A 9,356-nucleotide genomic window follows, 5' to 3' on the forward strand; every position below is an offset into this window, starting at 1 on the left:
TTCAGAAGAGAATGTTGCTGCCTGTTCTAGGAAAGCATTAAACAAGATGTCATTCTAAGACGTCATCCTGTCTGCAGTGTTTTGTAATCTACAGGAAAGACTACAGTCTAATTGAGAAAACGAAAGAGGAAAAAGCAGCCCATAACTATCCAGAGGCAGTTCCTCTGTTTTGTAAACTTCCCTGGCTCAAGAATTTAACTGAGTTATGATGAAATATTACTGTCGGGATCTGCCACAGAGTGTGGAGATTTCAAGGAAACTCAGTGCTGACACATGTGCAAGATCTGTTAAATAACGTAATATGAAATAGAAGGGGAAAAGCCTTTTTCTTTCCACCCTTTATCCCTTTTTTAGAGGAAGAAATGTCAATCAGTGGTAGAGTCATCAAAAAGGGAGTTTATTTGCTCATGCAAGTATTGAATATACTTTAAGTAGAGCTAAAGTTGGAAAACTGAGCACAGCTTTGCATCACTTTGTCACGCTGTGCGTTTTTTAAAGAACAATGTTGTAGGAGATCAACTTCATACCTGTGTTCAGTTAGTTCAGTCAACACCTTGGCAATGTTTTTGTGGTATATATTTTGAAATCAGAAGATTGTGCTGGGGGAGAAAAAAAAAAAGGTGTAGTGGGAGGGAGAACAAGGGAATCTTGGCCAAGGGCGAGAGGGTGGGAAGCCTACAGTGATACTTTATTTATACGCATTCAAAAATTTCCTGCTTCATTTATTGAAAAACAGTAATTTAATTGCTTCTCATTTACTATGAGAAGGTTATTTTACTATGAGCAGCTTATTTGACTTTTAAACCAAGCTTTAATAATACATTTAAACTTTTTTTTTTCATTGAGATAGCATTATATGAATTCAGTAATGGATACTTACAAATAAATATCACTGAAGCTTTTTTGCTAACTAATAGATTTTTGTGTTTTTATGAAAACAATACTCTTCCTTTCATCACTGCCTTTTCCCAGGATCGTTTCAAGGCCTATGAGCCTTTACTATCAAGGATGCTCTATGGTGACTAGAAAAGTTAGGGTTCAGGTCTCACTCAAAAGTTAAATGCATACAAAATGTTGTTTTGAAGTTACAGTGAAATATGTGGGTTGGTTTTTTTTTTTTTACTAACTTACAGTTGGCTTTCTGACGTAGCTAGTGATGAGCAAATTCTGTGGTCTTCAGAGATTCTGTTTAATTATTCTGTGTTTTCAGAGACCACTTCAAAATGTACTTGCTAAAATCTTCTTGCCTTTCACTGCTGTAAATGTTTGCCAACTCTAAATTCAGAAATATTAAAGAAAAATGTTACTCATTTCCCTAAGCAACTAATGGAAATTCTGAAGTTAGTTTAATTTTTTTTCCCCAACATGTTGATAGCTTTTCTTTCGTTGTCAGACACAAAATAACACAGCTATTATAAAGCAAAGAGGATGCATTATAAGGAGAATGTTTCAGGCAAATAATGGAAAAAAAAAAAGTTTCCTGGTCTTGGTCACTTTTAGCTCTGACACATGTATTTTACAAGTGGAAGTTGTAATTTGATGATGTCCTTTAAGCTGTGAGTCTTTCATGAAGTTCTATGTTGATAAGATCATAATTACAGTTGTCATTTACTGTGCCCTTAGGTCAGTGAGGCACTAAGTTTGCATCTAATTTCGAGCATAGAAATAATTCAGTGAGTCTTCTTCAGTGCTTTCATTTAAACATATATTTTGCCAAAGCATTGTTGACTGTTTCAGAAGTCAAGCCTTAAAGATGTTTCAAATTGTTCTAGTCTCGAGGTGAAATCCTTTGTTCAGGATTTAGGTGGAGCTGACAAGCCATGTATGGGGAGGAAGCTACCGTTGCTACTATTAGCAATTTTTCCTCTCAACTTTCATGTTATTTTGAAAAGCACTGCCAGATACAATTTTTTTCTTAATTTAAAACGCAGAATTAGCTGAACTGCAATACCTCTGTTTAATTGCATCCTTCAAGCAAACTGTACTGTTATCAACAGATCAAGAGCAAAGCAGGTCTGAGTTATGTGGTATTGGGTTTTTTTGTTTGTTTTCTTTGTTTCTTTTAAAGATCATATTCCTTTCTGTTTAAACACTTATGGACAGATTTTAACACACAAATGAAGTAAAAACAAAGTAGATGTTTTTCAAGTCATGTTAGTTTAAGTGGGTTTTGTTGTGTCATAGGTTACTGTAGTAAACAGGCTGCAGAAATTTTACTAGTTACTGGGTTTGGGTTTTTTAAAAAAGCTTTAGTAACCACTTTGCACCTGTAGATTTGAATCCTAGGGTACAACTGCAATGGTGCTAGACTTGGTTTCTACCTGTTTGGTTCGATTTACTGGTAATATTTAACGGACTGTTTCTGTCATGTTGCTCTCAGTGGCTGTTCAGAACCAAAAGGACACTAAGAATCCCTTAGCTCACTCTTGTATTTGCAGTGGTAACAGCCCTTCCTGTTTCATAAACCCTCTTCTGCTGCTGTTCATGAAATGAGGGACTGTGTCCTCAATACGACCCCAGATCCCATATGGAAGTACCTGGAGATACTGAAAACCTTACATGAACTGGACTTCTGAAACCTTGGGTTTGCTTGTTACTCGGCTTCTCAGAAACGCTGTTCTTCCCCACCTCCCTCCCCTCCCCCACTCCCCAAAAAAGGAAAAGGTTTGCTTTTTAATATTGATGATTCATTATACCTAAGGCTTACAGAATGGGTATGTGTAGCTTTTTAAGTTAAAATTTGACTTTGATGAACAACTTTGTATGAACTAGAACGATTTCTAAAGAACATTCAGTAATTCTTTTTAATCTGCAGCAAAAAGTAGCAGCATTTGAACATGGTATTCAGGTTAGTTCAAGTAGCATTACCACCCTGTGTGCTAAATACACATAGTGTAGTTACTGGAGTTGTTCTGCTGTGTTGAACGTCAGTGTTTTTACGTGCGGTTACCTTTATACATATACCAGAGTATGTTTACAATGTATTTGAATGCTGTTTATTCCTTTAGTTTAAGTTGCTTTGAATATGTTTTAACAAAACCATTTAACTTGATTCCAGCAATATCTTGGAAAAATAGTTTGTGTTTTATGACATCATAGTGTTTCCTCTTGTCATATTAGTTCACTACTTTGGCATCTGGAAAAGGAATAAAACACACAAAAATTATGTTTGTAAAGATACTTAATAAAATGACCATTAGGTAGTTCAGTTATTCTTTACCAAGTGAGTTGCCTCATGCTATGGCTCTTCCCTCAAACTTACAGTTTTTTGGTGTAATAAATTTGAGCCTAGATTTCCTACCATAATTCTGCACCCAGAAATTCTGATTCAGAGCATCGCACTTCTGCAATCTCTTTAATACTTGTGATGGCTTTCATAGCCTAAATGTTTTGTAGTTTATATACTGTTGTCCAATAATGCATCTGCTCATGACTGAAAATATTTGAAAATTTTAAAAGATTTTTAATCTTAAAAACGCACAGACAGAACTCCCAGGTCCCACCCAACAGGAAATAATCAGCAGACTTCATATAACAAGAAGAGACAATTTGTGGTGGTGTACTAGGAAAACAAGCAATGTCATTTAGGGTTATGTAGTGTTATTGCAGGTGCAACTGTCTACCTATGAGAACAAGTCTGCAGAAGGAAGTAGTGTCTTTTATAACAATTCCTTTCTGCACAAACCTTTTCTCACTTGTGTACTGGAGAAATTGTACTCAAATCTTTATTCAGAGATTACATGTCTCTGTGGTAGCTGAAGGAAAGTAAAAAATAGGACTTCCGTATGCTGCTTTTGCGGAAATTAAGTGTTGAGTTTTATACTGAGAATACTGTTTCCTTAGAACAACATCACACTACATCCCCAGGTATTGAAGTCATAGATGGGGGAGAAGAAATAATAGTGCACTCTAAACACTTAAAGGCAAACTTCAAATTTCAGGTCTGTTTCATTACCAGGTTAAAATTTCCTTAAAAAACCACCGTAGTTAATGGGGCTCCTTGTCAACTTAAGTGAGTTAGCAATCACCTCTCATGGTTTTTAAAATGCTTTTTCTTTCCTGTTTGTGCTGTAGAGATCTATGCCAATAGTGTGAGTGAAAGCATGCATGAAGTTCCCTTAATATTTTGCTTCTGTTTACTTTAAAAAAAAATACATATTTTAAAATACTATAACTGTTTATCACCTCTTATTTTGGATAATCCAGGGATATGCTGTGTGTAGCACATCTTTTATTTTAGAAAGAAAAATGTGTGTGCGACTTCAGAAACAAGTATAATTTATTAAAATGGATGCAATTGAAATGAGTAGTTGAGAAAAATGTAAATAAAATAACCATTAGTAAACCCTCTTCTGTGTTAATGTATTGCTTGGTTAGTATCTGGGAGGGGGATGTCTCTCCTTCCCCTTTCCCTAATCTCCCTCTCCAGAAAACTTTGTTCTGCAGCAGCTTCATTAATGGCAACAGTAATGGAAGCACAAAGTTCTGGTAGCTAACAGCTTTCAGAGTTTAGCTGTGTATACTTGCTTTAAGCAGGTTTTGACAATACGTGTTCAAAATGCCAGCAACTGTTTGGAATCTTGCCTGTGCAGTATTCCCATTGTTGTTACATTGCTTTTAACTAAAATGGGATTTATTTTTCTTCAGAAAACAATCTTTTATTGAGCCTTCAAAAATTGAAGTAGTTGGAAGGACATGCACCACTTTAAGGGTTGTCCAGATAACTTCTATAGGTTCATGACCCGACATCAGTGTCCTCTGAAGCATCGGAAGACCAATGTCTGTATAATATGTGATGTGCTATTTTGTGCAGTCAGAAAACAGCCATTCTCAGACTTCCCTTTTTTTTCCCCCTGTGTGCTTCTCTAAGAATATATTCTACACTAATAAAAGGTTTTTGTTCTGGATCTGTACTTCCAGTATTTTGGAAAAGTAATTGGGCTACAAGAGAAATGAAGTGCAGAATGAAGTTGAGAGGAGGTGGACACAGCTGAGGTAAAAAGGCTAAGCATTGAAAGGGATGGGGAACATCCTGACTTCAGAGGCACTGCAGTGATGAAGGCCGGAGCCTGACATCTTGGATCATCTCTCTGTTGTGTCAGAGCAGCCAATTCTGTCCTCTAGCCAAAAATGTCTCGGCAGCTCTTGTGCTGCTTCCAGCCCTGACCTAGCAACTCGCAGTGTCTATTGCACAACACATTTCCCAGCATCTCTGTGTGGGAAATGCTGCTCAGTAAAGCAGTAGTCTCTATGCAGATATAGATTATGTTTTGCAAAAGGTAGAAAAGTGAGGCTCAAGGATGAGTAGTTGCCGCTAAAAGTAAACAATAATAGTAAACAATCAATCCCAGGTAAAATGCTTTGTAGAGATTGTAAACACAACAGGTTACTGTTTCTACTTTGATATTTCATAGCTGCTACGGGATTTCAGACAACTTGATGCTGACCCTAAAAGCGTAGTTCTCTGCTGTCAGGTAGTCTGCCATGTGTTATAGTCCTGATGTAGCAAAAAGCTTACAACATAATATATAACACACAAATGTCTTTGCCTTTCATCCTTATTCCTCTCTATTTTTAATAAGCAAAATAAACAGGCTAAGAGCATAATCACAGTGAATTTCATTATTTTCATTCAGTGTTCAGTTAAAGTTTATTCTTTAATGGATAAATTCCAATGAAAGCCAAGTTAAAGAGTAAAAACAGTCTGATAAAAAACTTGCAGGAAGAACTGTGCTTTCAGTATATCAGCTGAAGCGTAATAGTCGAGTTTCTTGTTTTGAGGCTTGCTTTCTGAATCCTAGCCTTGAAAGGTGAAATCTGAAATCAAATGATCAAGATAAACAGAAATGAGAATTCTTGTTCCTGGATGAGAGCATGCCTACATTAATTATGTTTTTTCTGTTTTAAATGCATGAACTTCTTGAAGCTTTAAAACAAATATTCAGAATACAGTAAATAAACTCATGTTCTTATAGCTGTGCCTGTTTGTACCTGGTATTATTTGATTATTAAGGAGGGGTGGTAATGCAAAGTAACTGCCAGTAGGTTTGCTTGGTTGGTTGGTGCAATCCCATCATGTTCAATATACATGTATGCATATATCTTACAGATTTTTTTTTCTCCTTTTTTTTTTTTTTTTTAAACGTTTTTCACGATGGCAGCTGACCTGCTGTGGGAAGAAGGGAGTGCTGCACACATACAGGCATCATGCAGACACACTTACAGTTCCTCAGTAGGCACAGCTGTGTGGTTTTGGACAAGTTAAGCCATTTTTTATGTTTTCTCATTGCACTAGGAGCTAAATGATGTTTCTTCACCCACCTTCGAATTTTCACACTAAAAAATACAATGAACTGAAATGTTTAGTTTTCTGTGCTCCATTACCTGAAAGACTTCAGACAATTTCCAGGGTGGAGACTGTCATGGTTTGATTGTGGTTCACAGGTGCAGGGGTGTTTTTTTACTGTAGATGCAAGTTTGCAGTACTGTTTGTGGGAATCGGAGATTATGTGGGAAGCAGATGTGTAGTAATGCAAACTTCCATGATTATAGAATCGTAGAATGGTTAGGGTTGGAAAGGACCTTAAGATCATCTAGTTCTAACCCCTACAAAACAATTTTAATCCCAGTCATCTTCAAATGAGAGGTGGTTTTGACTTCTCTAAGATGCATATAGCAGCAAATACAGCATGGATAAAAACAATCTCCTCTCCAAAATACAGCTTGTGTAAGGAGTGAACAAAGCTACTTGTGGTAGATGCTAATCTTAGCACTTAATGCATACAGGAAAGGTGCTTAGAAACTCAAGCAATAATAAGGGAAGAGGCCAATTAAAAGTCATACAATTAATGCTAGGGTCTGTTTTTCTACAAATGTCTTTCTGGTTTTTGATCGTGTTATTGATTCCCTGGGTTTGCCCCAGTTTTCTTGGAAGAGGAGGAAACTTTGGGTTTTGTAAACTAAATAAATCCTAAGGAGACAAATTCTGTTTTGGAGGTAGGGCTTCCAGAACATTTTAACGGCTTTGAAAGAGGAGAAAACATCCAGTGAAACCAAGAGTGTTTTCCGTTTTCACTTAGAGGGGTCATTTTAAACTGCTGGGTTAATTTTTGTCTAGGCCCTGAAAAGGCGATCAAGTGTCAGTTTACACACAGAAAGGCATATGTTTGCACATCTAAATCATCATGTGTTTATAATAAACTGCCTTAGCATTCAAGCCTGAGAAAATGTCTTTAACCTCTCCCCCAAACACTGCAGATAACTGTTCAGCACAAAAAATCTCAAGTAAGAGATACCTGTGGTTTTGGTGTGTGAGAAATTTCATTTAACACCTGGTTAGAAATTCATTAGTATGTACCTACAGCAACTGGGTAGTATGTGGGTAGTTACCTTGCTGCTTCTGAGTGTAACGTTTATTTTTAATGACTGCTGTTTCGCTCTAGTGACATCGGCTTTCTGGCTGATGCAATGGATAGAAATGACCATTTTGATCAGGCGAAATTGAAGGGCTGATTCAGATAGGCATAGGTGTTACTTCAGTATGGATTCTAGTTCTTATATCAAAGTAATTTAAATGAGAAGTTTTCAGAAATACTCCCTCTGTGGTGTTTTTGCACTGTGTTGAAGTTGTGTTGTAGAACTGTAAACGTGACCAGGAAGCGTAGCAGGTGTGAGAACTGCCCCTCTACTACAGAGTTCTACTGGAGGGAGTGTCATGCAATCCAAGAAACTGGAACAGGGCAAAGACAAAAGAACTTGCTGTTAAACTAATCCTATTGGATTTACAGAAAAAGCTGTGAGATGTTTTGTTGGAAAGTTTTGCAAGGAAGTATACATTTAGCAAACAGGCAGGTGGGCAGATGTTGTTCATATTAGCTCCTTGAATTTTTTATTTGTTTGTTTTTCTGGGAAAACACATTTACCATATCATCTAGCTGCTTCAGGTGCTTTGGAACACAATTTTTCACATGGGACTCATGAAATAGTAAGTGATTATATATGAGAGATCACAAACCAAATATTTTAGGACCAGCTTTTATTCTGCTTCTGCAGAAGAAATCTGGCATTTGCACTCACTGTTACCTATGAGTACAAATGAATATGCATCAGTAGGGTGGGTATTTTCTGATGCCTCCTAAAAAATATTGGCTGCTGAGGTCTTCAGATTGTTTTCTGTAATATCTATGTCTTTAACTGGGAAATGTTTGACAAAAACTAAATTGCAGTTTTTTTAGTAACCTGTCAATTGGTGGTAAGGGTTATTTTCTTTCTATGGAACAGAATGTCAAATAAAAACATGTTAGTAAAGTTTGTTATATGCTGAGGGTTTTGTTATGCCTTGTGTGTTTTAGGGTTTTTTTCCATGAAGATTGCTAATAACAATAGCAAATTGACTAAACTAATGCTTTGTAGAATATGCCTGTGAGATAATGTGACTGACTGGCATTTTTCAATATTGCTGAAATCCTGATACATATATTAGGTGATGAAGTAGATCATGTGTGAATTGAAGTACAGCATGGGTGGGTGCTTGTTATCTTGTTTATCATTTTTGGGTGAAACCAGTTGCTTTCTATTTGCTCAAATACTGCAAATAAGTATTACCCACTAAATATTTCACTCTAAAATTGCATTAGAACAGGTGAATATTTTTATTTTCTAGGTTAAAAAATAACTTTATCCTCATGGACCTCTTTTTCCTGGAAGTCACCTGGGTATTAAGTGTCTCCTGTTTCTCCATTTTAGGTTTTCTTTCATTTTCTGCTTGTGTGGGATGGATGGTTATCTGTTGTCTTTGGCACTTGTTAGCAAGCTGAGTTGAGCCTCTGTTAAAGTGAAGTATCTGAGTATTCCAAGTTTCTTTTTACTATTTGTCTTTCAAGTTCCTGTAGAAGGTACACTGTGACTCAGTTTTTCTTTACTGGTTTACTGATCACTTGCCACTCTCTCTCAGTTTTCACAGTTCACTTTGCTTTGCTGGAAAACATGGCTCATGTTCATTGCGGTGGAATATGAGGGCCAGTGACATGTTTCTGTCTTCTATTAGTTATTAACTTTACTTAAAGTGTCTGCTTGTGTGCAGACAAGTCTCTTGAAACAGTCTCTACAGTTATTTCCAGATGTTCCCTTGGAGAGCCTTTTTTAGTAAAATCAATGTACGTGAAATTGTAATTCTTTCAAAAATGTCAACATAAAAGGAAATAAGACTAATCTTTTATAATAGACCTAATAAATTCCTATGCATTTTTCCAGGCTCTACTACTGGCTTGCTACTGCCAAAAGTTTCCCAGTGTTCAGCATTTACATGTAGACTTGTGAGAGAGGGTTAGGTATGTTGTACATCCAGAGTTGTCATT

This window comes from Nestor notabilis, unplaced genomic scaffold, assembly GCF_000696875.1.
Source record: "Nestor notabilis isolate BGI_N333 unplaced genomic scaffold, ASM69687v1 scaffold15855, whole genome shotgun sequence".
Taxonomy (NCBI): domain Eukaryota; kingdom Metazoa; phylum Chordata; class Aves; order Psittaciformes; family Psittacidae; genus Nestor; species Nestor notabilis.